At 37.1% G+C, this 14,823-nt stretch overlaps 1 protein-coding gene across 1 annotated transcript in view; it reads left to right on the top strand.

The window, feature by feature from the left end:
* Positions 1–14,823, top strand: part of LOC122805002 (angiotensin II receptor associated protein) — a 680,089-nt gene that overhangs the window by 663,595 nt on the left and 1,671 nt on the right. The window lies entirely within an intron of this gene.

The raw sequence follows: 14,823 nt of genomic DNA, 5'->3' as shown, positions 1-14,823 counted from the left end.
CTTAGTGGCAGAACTGAGTATTCTATGAAATGTAGTTATGATGCAGCTGATGCTTCTTCCAGGATTGCTACTATTGGATGCATGTAAAGGAAATACTCCTGGTTACATTTGTAGTTCCTGCCTGAAGATGTCAAGGTTAAATTGCTGGATACCCCCTTGGATAGAGATTAATAATCTCTTTGTTCCAGCAGCTATTGAGATTTAACAAGAGAAAGGAAAAATAATGCAGCAGTTTTAAGCAGTCCTTTTTCATTCACCTATGCCTAAATTCCACATAAATTACCCCTCAAAGACAGGACTATTTTCACAAAGACCAAAAATTTAAGCAAAAGGGTAAAAATTTGTCCAAAAAGAAATGTCAAGATAAACCCAAAAACAGATTTCAAAGGACCTAAGAGCTCCTATCTTGACAAATGTTCCAGTTTGTGACTGTCAGCTCTCCCCTTCTTCCAACTTGGCCAGTCGCCAACAATTATTTCAGGAAAAATCTTTTCCAGTCCTTGCCCTTTTGGAGATGGATAACTTCAAACAAATGGCTTCTTAATATTGTAAAGAGCTATGAATTAAAATGGCATCTCCCTTCATCCCATTCTAGAATTTCTCAAGTTCCCCCAAATCAAAGATACCTGTTTTTGCCAATACTGCAAGAATCATATCAGTAGCAGATTCACCTTTGCAGAAGGCTGTAGGTTCATTTCCCATGCCAGATACTTGGATTAATTTTGCATTATTGATACTAAGGTGCAGCATAAGGTGGATACTGCATTTCTGAGTGTGCCATCCTTCGGATGAGACATTAAACAGAGGACCCATCTGCCCACATTGGTGATAGCTCAAGTGGATGCAAAAGATCCCACATCACTTATCAAAAAGAGTAGGAGTCCTTCATTTATATACAAAAAACCTCTTATTTACAACATATTTACAAATGTACAAAGATATAGATATAAAATATATTTACACATATTTGTAATTTTCCTTATAGTTATACTAAATTCTCATCCCTATTAAACCCCAACTTCTTTTTCCATAACCACCATCTGATTTTACTTAATATTGTTGCCAAAAATCCATTTACCATTAAAGATAATTTCATTTATTTTTTTAATTCCATAGTGCATGCGTATGTGTGCCTTCCGTGGAAGGTTGGGAGCCGGGCTGGCAACTCGACACTGTAAAACTCCACTGCCAATCATGAGCGGGCAGGTGATCTGTTGTGACGACCCCTAACCGGGAAAAGCCGGAAGAAGAAGATAACCCATATGACATAAAATACGTTTTATCTATTCTTTTAGCATATTCTTTACATCTATTCATCTAATATCCATATGTAATTACATCCATGTTTATTTTATAAACTTTTTATATCTTTGAAAATGTCTTCTTTACATAGTTTTCCCATAACCTTTTTACTCTGTTATTTTAAAACACATATTCAGTAGTTTCTTCTTCTTAACAATGTAAACATATTCTATTACTTTTCTTTTTATATGGCATATTTACTTTTACTGGTAATTTATCTATTACTAGTCTCCACAAAGTGAGGACTTCATCATTGTATTGTTATACCATACTTTTCCTTTTTTCTGTGTCATCAGTTTTTATTTCCACACAAATATTTTTTCATAGTAACATTTTATTTCTTCAATAATACACTCCTTTTCTCTTTTATTCTTTTTTACCATACCCCAAAATTTATCATAGTTATATGTATATAGTTTTACTACTAATCTCTCATCTTTTTCATTTATCCACGTTCTACACATTTAGTAAAGCAGCATATAAGCAGCATATACCACTGGATTAATTAACCATAAACCTCCTTCCTCTTCATTTACATACAAAACTACTCTTTTTACTGGGTTTATCAAGAACCCCATTATCTAGAATCCCATATAAATGAAAAAATATCTGCAATAATTACTTTTCAAGTAGTATTGGCAACATAAATATACTTGCTAAGTATGCCATTTTCCCATCAGTACTGTATATATCAAATAAGCCTTTTTATGAATGATGATTTGTATGTTCTCCAGAAACAACAGGTTTGTTTTATTTTTTCTGATTTTCCCCTTTGAATTCTACATCTTTATTCTCAAATGTTATACCTAAGACAGAAATGTAATTCATTGTAAAATGTATACCCCCTATCTTTACTAACTCACCTAAATCTTTCCTTTTCTCCTTATTTAAATCCATCCCAGTCACCTCTAGACATTCATTTGTACAAATTATTCCTTCTTTTATCCAAATTTTGTTTTTTGCTATTATGTCATCTGCAACTGTTAACATAACTGGAATTCTTAACCCTTCAGGTGTTTATATACCCCACCTGCTTCATTTTGTAATTTATGTCACTTATTATCACCACATTCATAAGTATTGCAAAGAGTATGCAATACACTGAACATCCCTATCTTACACCATTCTTCATATACACCTCTTGGCTTAACCAGCCATTTACAACTATTTTTACTTTATTACTATACACTGTCCGATGTAACTTCCTAACTTTCTCACTTATATTCTGTCATTATTCCCATAAGATTTCATGTCCATTTGTATCAAATGCCTTCTTAAGGTCTCCTATCATGATTTTCACTTTTTTTTTCTAATCATAATATCCACAATTTCTCTATCATTAATTTTTGACAGCCCTTCCCCTTTATAGTATATACTATCTTCCATATTTTTCCACTTTAGTTTCAAATCTCTTTTTTTATTGTTTTGATAAAGATCTTAAATTATTCAATGCTATCAGTTTCCACTTTTTTTAACCGTCTTCTATCTTCATTCTTCCATATGAATTTAAGTATTTCACTGTATAATTCTTTATACATAAAACCTTAATTTAACCATTCATTTGAAATCTTTAAAAATATATATTTTTTTTACAAATCCCTTACATTTTATACATTTCATAGTTTATTCCATCTGGTCCTACAGCTAAATCTATATTTACTTGTCATAGAGTGTTATCTAGCGTGTATAAGTATATCTGTTTTTCCAACTCCTTATTTTCTTTTTCTGTTAACTTTTTTACTTTCCATGTTTTTTCACTATCTTTTTTTCTTTAAACCTTTCATGTACATAGTGTACTACACTATTCATATTTTCCTAAGTTATTTGTCTTTCTTCTTTTACATTTTTTATTTCTCTCATTACACTATCATCTTCCTTTAGTAACTCAGTACTTTTTATATTTTTCCTTGTAAAAGTATACTAGTAAATCAATCCAGGCAAACACAAACCAAGAAATAGTAGATGCAGGGTAGCTCAAGAAGACGGAGCCTTAGTTTGTGTAAAAAACTTTATATAAATCCGCATACACGTAGTAGCCACGATGAAGTAGCTTAAGTCACATACAGGATACACATAAAATCAAGAAGGACTCCAAAATGCAGCAATATAGACCATAGACAAAAATAAACAAGAAGTTAAGTGCTTTCGTCAGGTGTTTGACTTCTTCAGAACGTAACATTGCTGGCTTAGCAAGTTTAAAATACTGTGTCAATCCAGTCAGCTGACTAGCAGACTCCACATCACTTCCTCCCAAGTCAGCTGACTAGCAGACTCCACATCACTTCCTCCCAATTAATCAAGATATAATGCTAATCAGAAACAATCCAATAACTTGTAAGTGCATATGGAAAATGACATAGTGCTGTCTAATAACGCTTTACATACATCAACTAATAGGACAAAATGCCATATAGTATATTAAATAAAATAATATTAAATAATAAACAATTGAATTACTGTCATAACATAAACGTGTTTTAATCTCAAAAGTGAAGCCAATGAGATTCTGTCATTGAGGCCTGGGGGATAATATGCATTCAACCTGATTTGCCATTTTAATTCAACAAATTCTAAGTAGTCATCTACAGGTCCCCCCCGAGGTCCCAAGTCAACTTGCTCCAATATGAAAAAACTAAAGGCATGATTTGGCTGGTTGCTCATATGCTTATATAATGCATTGTTCATATTCATCTGCTTGATGTCATACAAATGTTGATAGATTCTAAGCCTAAGTGCATTTTTTGTTTTACCCACATAGTAATTTTTACATACTTTGCAAACCGTAATATAGACTACCTCCTTACTATAACAGTACAGTCTCTTGTTGTTAGTTATATATCCAAAATTTTTAAGCTTTATCCTGTCAGTGTCCATGATATATGGGCATTGGGGACATCTACCACCCCCCCCCCCCACTAAGAGGCCTAGGCAAGACATTGATTATGAATATTCTGAACAGGATTCTATTTCTTCTGGCTCTTCTAATGAACAGGATTTTACAATACTTAACTGAGATGCTTCACAAGGGCCTGTCCTTTTCTTCCATAAAAATCCATACCTCAGCCATTTCAGCTCATTACAACACAGAACCTCCCCTCTTATTCTCTGCTAAAGCAGTATCTCAGAGGGGCCAAAAACCTAAGACCACCCAGGAGAGCTCCAACCCCATGCCTGGGACCTCAATTTTGTATTGGAAAAACTCACTCTCCCTCCTTTCGAGCCAGCTGCTACTGCAGACTTAAACTTTCTCTCCTGGAAAACAGCTTTCCTTTTAGCAGTCACTTCAGCTAGAAGGATTTCTGAATTACAGGCTCTTATGGCAGTGGAGCCTTTCATTATTTTTCATGTCGAAAGGGTGTCTCTCAGGACCAATCCATTCTTCATGCCTATCAGACCATTCATTTGCCAACTTTCTTTCCCAATCCACAGAAGAAGGGGGAGCAGATTCTGCATTCATTGGATGTACACAGTCAACTTAGATTTTACTTAAACAGGACAAAATCTCTAAGAAAATCTGAACAACTACTGGTGGCATTTGCTGCAGGAGCAGAGGGAAAGGCTATTTCAAAGCAGACTATTTCCAAATGGATAAGCCATTGTATTCATTTCTGCTATATGCACAATGGTAAAACTATCCCCCAGGGGATCAGATCTCATTCCACCATGGCTGCATCTACTTCTACAACCTTTCTCAGAGGTGTTCCTACCAGAGACATTCTAGAAGCTGCTACCTGGAGCTCAGTTCATACATTCACCAAACAACATTACCATTTACCTTTCTTCTCTAAATCCAGAGCTGGCTTTGTCACTGCTGTCCTGCAGGGCCTTATAGCTGGTCCTAATGCTGTATAAATCCATCCTCCCAACCATAGCTTTGGGAATCTACCCAAATGTAATGACTGCAACAGTGAAACATGAAGAACATATTACAGTTGTGTACACTTACCATAAATGTAGATGTTCGAGTGTATTCACTGTTGCAGTCCTGGTTAACACCCCTGCAGCCCCCTGTTTTTCTCTTACTATACCTCTACTTTCTGTTACTATGCTTAAAAGCCTTTTTGGTGCATTTGCTTTTGTTTGGAGGTATATTTTTTGTGTTTTTAATTTTATATATACCTGACATCTAGGGCAATAAAAACTGATGTAATGGCGTGGGCTGCATGTTTTATACCCCTGACGACCTGACGTCATGGAAGAAGGGACAGCAACCGACGCAGGACCCAAGACTTTGTTAATCAGGCTGACTGAGGGCAACCTGCCAGCAGGTTACCCAAATGTAATGACTGCAGCAGTGAATACACTCGAACATCTACATTTATGGTAAGTGTACACAACTGTACTTTACCACTGCCATCCTAAATATTTAGATACTATGTAACCAAAGAATGTATTCCTGTTCTCTAGCATGAAAAGGCATTGTAATTGTGTCTTCTTTACTATGATTGTATATGTAACTAAACTATGTAATGCGGAGCTTTTCTCCCTGGGCCTTCAATGAAAACGGGCTCCCTGAGCCCAGTGGACCTCCCCGGTCATCAAACTGGAAATAAATGAATCATAAATAAATTTCTATACATAGCCCTCTTGCAAGTCTGTGAATTTTTGTCCCACATTTTTAAGTTACCAAATCTTATGACTTCTTACATTTTTCTTATATCATTTGCTTTCTTTTTGTGCTTGCCTCTTAAGTCACATAAAGTCTCCTGTTGTTATAATGTTCATATTTATTACTACATAATCTAAAATCTGATGAAATAAGCTTTTCCTTTCTTTACAATTCATATAAGCATATAATGTTATAATTCTATGTACTTGGTCTTTCCATTTTAAATCTACAATTACTGTATATTTTTTCTCTTTCTACTTTTAGCACAATATTAGAATCCTATCTGCTAGTACTTCTTTACATACATTTTCAAATAACCTTTCAAAGTCTCTTTCTCAACCTCTGTTAGAAATTTTACATTCATTTTCTTCTTGTTTCCCTGTTATTTGCTTTTATTTATTTATTTATTTTATTTATTGCATTTGTTAACCGGGAAAGTCCACTAGGCCTGAAAAGAGCCCATTTTCAGTGAAGGCCCAGGGAGAAAAGCTCCACAAAGATACATACAATTAGAGTGAAATCACTAAGAAAAAGAGATCGTAGAATACAGTTACATTGCATGAGATTGGTAAATAGCAGCAATGGTGTAAGAAGAAAATACAATCATTATCATATAAAAATACTATCTTTGACATATAAAAATCATGTAGTGCAGTTATATTGCAAGACTTGGTGTAATAGAGGCAACAGTGCTAGAATAAAGAAAAATAAAATCATTGATATGTGCAAGTACAGACAGACAATTTCTGAGAAGATGTTTTTGAATGCTATTTACATTAGTGCAGTGGGTAGATTAAAGTACACAAGAAAGTACTAAATTCCAGGTGAGTAGCTTTGAGGAGATTAAACAGAGTGAAAGATAGAGGAAGATATAAGTGGGGAGGTTGGATAGGCTTCATGAAAGTGACAGGGAGAAGGATGGAAATTGATGTGATGGTTAGAGGGGGGTCTATATTACATTGTCGAACTGCAACAAGTTCGAACAATGTAATATCGAACCTGAAAGTCCGAAACCTGAAAATAGCGAAGCCAAGGCACATCGTTTTTTTTTTCCCAGGGAAAAAAATTGGTGGGCTGTTTTCAGGGCTTTGCTATTTCCTCCACTGTGGTGCGATCTCGGTTTAAGTAGGGGGGGTGGGGTGGGCGAAGCCACCCACTTTAGGTTAAGTTTCAGGTTGCAGGGGGGTTTTTTTTGTTAGGGAACAGCGATTTTTTTTCTCTAGAAAAAAAATTGCTATTCTTTGTGTTCGCTATTAGGATATTAGGGTTCGATATTACATTGGTCAAATACGATGTAATATAGATCCGGTTAGAGGTATAGCACTGAGAGGTGAATTTGTGGTTGTGCGTTTGAGAACAGGGGCATAGCCATTTAGAAGAGAGATGCAGTTTGAGGGAGTTTTTAAAGGAGGACAAGTTGCTAATTGCTCTGAGTAATGGGGGGAGATTATTCCATGCCTTAAATATATACTAGGAATACAACATTTGGCCAGCTGAGAGCTTGGGTTTCTCAATGGATAGTAGAATTTTGTTTTCAGACCTTAGGAGCCGGTTTGGATGATACATGGGCAGAATGGAAGAAAGTACAGAAACTGGACTGCAAAAAGGGGAAACCAGGTGCAGATTTATGAAAACGGATACGATTGTAATACACATAAAGCGCTTTTCCTCACAGTAGGTACTGTGGACTTCTTCAGATAAATTAAAACACAGAGCTCTTGCCCTTAAATAACAAAGTTAATGCTTCAGTAATACAATTAAGCAATTAATGATTAAAGTTTTCTCAACAAGTGACTAAATTAAAAAACAAATGGTACTGTGTTTTTGTTACTTTCATGCTCTAAAAGAAACATAAATCTCTACCAAGAAAAAACTAACTATTTAGAACACATTTTATCAGTAAATTTCATGTTGCTATTTTAAATACCTAGTCAATACCAAATTTAATAAAGTTAAGATACTACTGTAAAATATACAAGGGTAAAATCAGAGTAATATGTTAACACAAATATTAAATGCAATTAATTTACATTATTTTTTGTTTTTTGTACTTGTCTCCACTTAGGTTAAAACCATGTGTTAAATAATCACAGAACTTTATTTTAAATAACTTAAAGCCTATCTAGTAAGGCTTTTTAATTTCAAAATGGATGAAACAGAGCATCTTTCATTCAATCCTGGATACCGACTCACTTTTGTTTTTAACTGCCATATTAACTCTAAATGTTCCAGGTTTGGGGAATCTGGTCCCCCTATATTGTCGGGTATGATTTGGTCTATTGCCCTGAACAAAAAATGTAGTTCCCTGTGTTTGCCAGTGTGTTTAACTAAGGCATTGTCTTTACACAATTTGTTAATGTGATACAAATGTTCATTGATCCTTGGGGGATGCCTGTGTTTGTGGTTATGAAAGGGGAGGAAGTGTGTAGCCATTTAGTAGATTACTGCCTGTTGTTGAGATAGTTAGTGAACCATAGTATGGTAGGGGGCGATAGTCCGAGATTGGTGAGTTTATTAAGCAGGAGGGATATGGTGTCAAATGCCTTTAAAAGATCTAGAAATAATGCTGAGATTAAGTCTCCAGCATCTCGTGCTCTGTTTACTGTGTCAATGAATGAAATGAGGGCTGTGTTAGTACTATGTCCTAGCCTAAAGCCATGCTGAGTGGAGAGAGTATCTGGTGATGTATCAAGTGACTGAGGAGCTGGGTATGGATACATTTCTCTAGAACTTTTGAGATTGGGAAGAGAATGGCAGTAGGGCAGAAATTTGAGATGTCAGGGTTATTGCCACCTTTGTGAAGTGGTAGAATAAATGCTTTTTCCAAATGCTTTCATCACATAAAGAGTCTGTGAGTTAGTCTTTCTTTTTTTCATATTCCCCAAAGAAAATTTTCCATTGAAAAACAATCTCAAGTATAATTTCACAAAATGTCTCTTTGTTAACAAGTACAAATGCTGTTTCCTCATATGATTTTACACCCAAAGACGCTATTATATTGTTCCACACTTCATACCTGTCCATTTCTTTGTCTTCTTTACTTTGGACCCTTACCACCTACTTCCATTGTTCATTTTCTTCTGCCTTTTTCTTTTCTGCTACTCCCCTTTTGCTGTCTTAAACTTTCTCTGCATATGTTTTCTGTTCCATCTCACTGCTATCCTTCAGGACTGCGTCTGCATCCTATTTTTATATTTTCTTCATAATGTCCCCCAAGAAATTTCTCCTTCATTTTCTTACTCACTCTGCATCACCATTTCTTTATGTAAATCATCCCGCAACCCTCCAAACTGAAGGGTTTTAGTCATACATCCATTATTTGCCAACTTATCTCCATCAAACAAATTTCTTTGAAACATTTCTTCAGTATCCTGCAAGCATTCTCTGGTCGCAGTATTGGCTTTCTCCACCATCTTTCTCACCACTCCATTATCTCCTTTTCTCTCCATCTGCCTTCTTGTTTCTCTGGGCCACCTCTGCACCTGAAGTGGAAACAGAAAGTGCTCATGCAAAATACATTCTAGTTGCACAGCGAGTATTGGAAGTCCCCCCTTGCCCTGGCCAATAGTTGTTATGAAAACTACCTCAGGTCTCCACTGAAAAGAGGCCATTGGCCTAGTGAGACTTACTCAGGGAAAAAAGGAAAAACAAATAAATAAACCAGGAGACTACAGAAATAGTTCCCCACCTCCAAGGGGAAAAAAAGGGTTCTATTCAAGACTTTTCCTGGTTCTAAGAAATGATGGTACTTGGAAGCCTATTCTGGTTTAATCAGTCCTCAGCACCTTCTTAACTGTGCCAAAATTCAGTACATTATCTTTTCATATGTTTCTACCAGTGATCTTTCCCCAGACCTTCCTAGTGACCCTGGACCTAAAGAACACATGTATTCATATTGCCATACACCCAAATCACAGAAAATTCTTAGAGTTTCATTTTCATTTTTCTGATTTGCCTTTTGGTCTTTCTACAGACCCAGTGGTATTTACAAAGTACCTAACCCCTGTCATAGAGTTCCTCAATCTCCAGGATATCCACATATACCCCTATCATGATGTTCTTCTCCAAACCTCTTCAAAAGACGGGCATCTTCAAGATCTGAAGTTCACAATGGCTCTTTTTCTTTACCTGAGTTTTACCATAAACCTGAAAAAAGACTATCCTTTAACCTTCTCATACCCTGGGCTTCCTAAGATGCCACTTGGACACCCTTTCCATGAAGGCATGTCTTCCTCAAAAACAAATGCAGTTTCTGATTTCATATTTACAGTCACTCCTTCCAATGGCTTTCACTTCTGCAAGAAAAATATTGAGAGCCTTGGGTAGGTATATGACTTCAACCATACCGATGATATATTTTGCCATACTCCATATGAGGAAGATTCAGTGGTACCTCACGTCAGTCTGGGTGTAGCACTGCCAACTCCTGAACTTACCAGTACTTCTGTAGCCCTTCAGGAAGAAGGAATTCCTTGGTGGATTCAACAGATATCACTCAACCCAGAAGTGCCCTTTTTAGTTCTCTTGCCCCACCAAAAAGTCTCAAAAAATGCATCAGAACTGGCTTAGTGGGCATGTTCCAAGAGCTTAAAAGTCAGTGGTATATGGTCAAGAGTGGACAAGGGCAACCAGATAAATATTAAGGAAATGAAAGCCCCAATCCCAGTTCTTCATTTTCTGCATCACATCATTTCCAGGGACCTTTTGAATTCTAACAGAAAATACCACTGTTTTGTGGTGCATCAGCAAACAAGGAGGGACAAAATCCAGTCATCTCTGCAAATTAACAGTGTCAGCCTTGGGAGATTGCTATCCAACGCAATCTCTTCCTTCATTCACTACTGAGATGAATTTAGTGGCAGATTACTGCAGCAGGTCCAGGGAAGACCTTTATGAATCTGTGCTGTACAGAGACGTCTTCCTGCAGGTGATCCAGTATGAAATTCCCCAAATAGCTCTGTTTGCCTGCACTCTGAATAGGTAGCTCAAGCAAATGCCATGCCACTCACTTGGAGGGGGTAGTACTTTTATGCATTTCCTTTCTTTCCCTTGGTTCTGAAGGTTATTCTCAAAATGAAGGAGAACAATCCACAAATGCTGCACCTGACTTCCTTTTGGCCTAGCCAGCATTGTTTCTCCCTTCTTTATCTAGCCAAGGGCAGTCACCAAAAGTTACCTCACATGATGGACTTGTCCATAGCTACAGAAGGTCTCTCTCATTCATTAAAACTTAAAAAACCCTAAACCTGACAGTTTGATTGAAAGAGTTTAATATTATTTAGGCAGTTTTTTTCTAAGGAACTGCTGTGGGGTATTATAGGATAATAGAAAACCTGCAACATGAAAATCTTGCATTTCCAAATGGATCAGGTTTTCTATTTTGTGCCAAAAGAAAAAAAAGCAGGACCCTTATCAAATGAGTATTCCTGCTATTCTTTTGTATCTGTGTGAGCATCTCAATTTTGGGCTGACATATTGCTATATAAAAGCAAATTTGTCAGCAGTATCCAACTGTTTACCAGTAGATCTGCCTCTTTCCGCACACTTTGTAATCAGTTTCTTAAGGGCATCTTTCATATCAGGCCAACAATAAGTTATAATCCTTCTCCTTGGGATCTGATTTATGTTTGAGAAGTTAACTCATTCTTCTTTTGAACCAACCTCTTCTGTTTCTTTAAAATTCAATACTTTGAAGGCTGTTTTGGTAGTGGTCCTGACTTCAGTAAAGAGAGTCTCAGAGCTGCAAGTCCTTATGGCTTCTTCTCATTTTCTAAATTTTCACAAGGACAGAGTATCCCTTAGGATTAATTCTTCTTTATGCCAAAAGTTGTGTAAAACTAAGGAGAGAAAGAAGTCTGCATTTGCTGGATGTTCACAGGCAGCTTAGACCTTATTTAGACAAAACAAAGACTAAATCTGATTAATTGTTTATATCGTATCAGGGTAAAAAGCTGTTTTACCCCATCTTGAAACAGGTGGTTTCTGGATCGATTTCCTTGGTTATCTTTTTTGTTATTCCTTTTGTGAAAAATGTCTTCCTTGACAATTAAACTCATTCCATGCTACTAGGGTTGTTGCTGTTTCAGGTGACCTTTTCAAGGAATGGACCCAAAAACTATTTTAAAAGCAGACATTTAGACTTCCAGTCACATTTTACCACACATTCAAAGATAAATGTTTTTTCTAGAGTCAAAATTAGCTTTGCAAGATCCATTCTTCACTGTATTCTAGTCTATGCCTCAATCTTTCTCTCCCCTGTTAGTACAAAATCTTTGGGAATCTTCCTATATTTGAACAATAATACAACAGTGATCAAATAAAGGACATAGCAGAATAATTTAAGAATGTCCCATAAGAGTAGATATAAGATTCGCTCATTGTAGCGTGATACACACTCCCTTCTTCCCTCTTTTTTCTGTTTCCTTGCTCTTTCGCCAAGGTGGACCTGTCTTTCCCTCGTATGAGTCTAGTTAATACTGTTCCTCCTTTAGCTTCAGTTTTCTCCATCTGGGGCAAGAAAGCTCTGAGGAATTTCTTGCTTGTACATCCCTAATGTAGCAGCACGTATTCTTGAGAGTCAGAAGTGTGGCATGAGAAGAATACACACACAAATCTCTCCTTTGACAATCACGTTGCCAAAGTGGTTAGAAAGACCTTCTATATAGCCCACCTTATCATGAAAGGGTTCACATCTAGATCAAGAGAGGTCATTGTGCCCCTCTACTCATCACTTATCAGGCCCATAATTGAGTACAATGCCCCGTTTGGGATGTACCTTACCCGACACCTTCAGCAACTGGAAAGACCCCAAAAGTATCTCACCAAGAGGATCAAGGGGCTCAAACAGACACCCTATGCAGTTTGGCTAAAGAAACTCCAGCTCTACTCAGTTGCGTACCGCCTACTCAGAGGCGATCTGTGTCTGACGTATAAAGCCATGTCCAACCCAGAATTAATGGACATGTTTCACCTCAGGTAATCTAAATCCCTTAGAGCTACACGCTCCAGGGACCTGAACCTCAGCACAGAAATAAATAGGACATGCTGGAGGGACAGATTCATATCCCAGAGGCTCCCCTCTCTCTGGAACAAAATCCCAATCCATGTCAGGCAGAGCCCCTCACTGACCCTCTTCAAGAGAAATCTTGACGAATGGATGGGAGATTGTAAGTTTACCCCTGGGATCTCTTCTGTGTCGCTGCTTGACAGAGGTACAGTAAACAAACATTAAAAGGGCTATCTTCTGTGACCTACTATACAGAGGCACAGTCAACTAATCTAAAAGGGTGGCGAAAGCCAAACATACTCTGGCTAGGCTTATAAATGCCCTAGGGCAGATAGCCTAGTATCAACCTATGAACCTATGAACACAGAAACATTCGTATACTGGCCGAATTTAGGGTATACTTGGCAGGATACTTCCCATCAGTGATCAGTATTGCAGCAGTGATCTAACTGGACATCTACTGTTATGGTAAGTTCTTATACAACCTGCACTTTATATGACAGCTTTTCTCCCCAAAACTCCACTGAAAATGGGCCCGAGAGCCCAGTCGAACCATCCTAGTAAACAAAAGGCAATACATAAATAAGTTATATCATTGCATTTTGTATCACACACACATATGTATGTCTTATGCTCATATTCTTCATTTACCAGTGGCAACCACCAACTCTGTTAAAATATGTGTTTCATTGCAGTTTTTCCTCACCAGCTTCCAGTGCTTTAACTAATTTTTTGATATATAAACATTGCTGGGCTGAACATGTATTCTTTGGTGTCATGGTGTTTAGCTTACATGATAGAAAAAGGTTAACTGACGCAATGACATAGCAGGATAGTGAAACTGGACTTAAGACTGGTTGTATGCCATAGATAACACAGCTACTCTGTATGCTTTCTGAATGGCAATTACCGAACTTAGAGAAACAAAGGTATTGTCAGTGGAGCTCTTGGTCCAGTTAGTGTGTTCATTTCTCTGTAGAATAAGAATTGTTTGGTCCAAGTAGAGTGTTCATTTCCCTGCCTTTTGGGTAGGCTGGAGATCATGCTGAAGCATTTCTCTGCCTTTTGGATAGGCTGGAGATCTTGCTGAAGCAGCAGCTACTGTCACTTCCATGCACTGCTGAATGATGTTACTGTTTCCACTGTAAAACTTCTAGTAGGCCAGATTTTATATTTTTCAGATGAGAGAAAAGCAGATAAATGTACAATGCTGTTCAAAGCCTGTTCTTCAGGAGTTACATGACAAATGCATTTAATTTTTAAGGATCTGAAGTCTGTGAAAATCTGTGCAGTTGAGAGGTATTAAATAAATTGTCGCATTCCTCATTCCCCCACCTGAAGACTCAAAACAACCTGCACCCATAATTTTAGACATAATGTATAATAAAGGAAGTCAGGTGCACATTTGTTTTGAGATGCCTGAAAGGGTATTGCTGTTACTATTTCTGTGGTACACATGCATAATGTGATTTTTTTTTTTTTAGAGGGGAGGTGATGAAGGAAAAAAAAAGTTGCACTCCACCTGTGGTCATTTGTACTATTTACATGCCTATGAACTTTTAAAATAATGTTTTCAATGTGAATGTTACACTTTATTTTTTAACTGGTGGCACTCTGGCTCTGTTCAGAAAAGTGGTAAATTTATTAAAAGTTCATTACAGGCATTGTGGACTTGACTCCATGCCATTGATGGCACCGTTGTAGGCGCGGTCAGCTGCTATGAAGGCGGGGCTTGATATATCACATCTCAGAGGGGGATGTATTACACTACACAATAACCGGTATTCTGGTATCGTTGAAATGTATGCTGTTGCTAATCCTTCCTATTCAGAATATTAATATTAAAAAAAAGTGACTGAGTGATTTGTGAAGGCTTGCTACAATATAAAACCAAAACAAGTGGTGA

This window comes from Protopterus annectens, chromosome 1.part1 (genome assembly GCF_019279795.1).
Source record: "Protopterus annectens isolate FY-2018-M chromosome 1.part1, PAN1.0, whole genome shotgun sequence".
NCBI classification, from domain to species: Eukaryota; Metazoa; Chordata; order Ceratodontiformes; family Protopteridae; genus Protopterus; species Protopterus annectens.
This window is presented reverse-complemented; position numbering and strand designations above follow the sequence as displayed.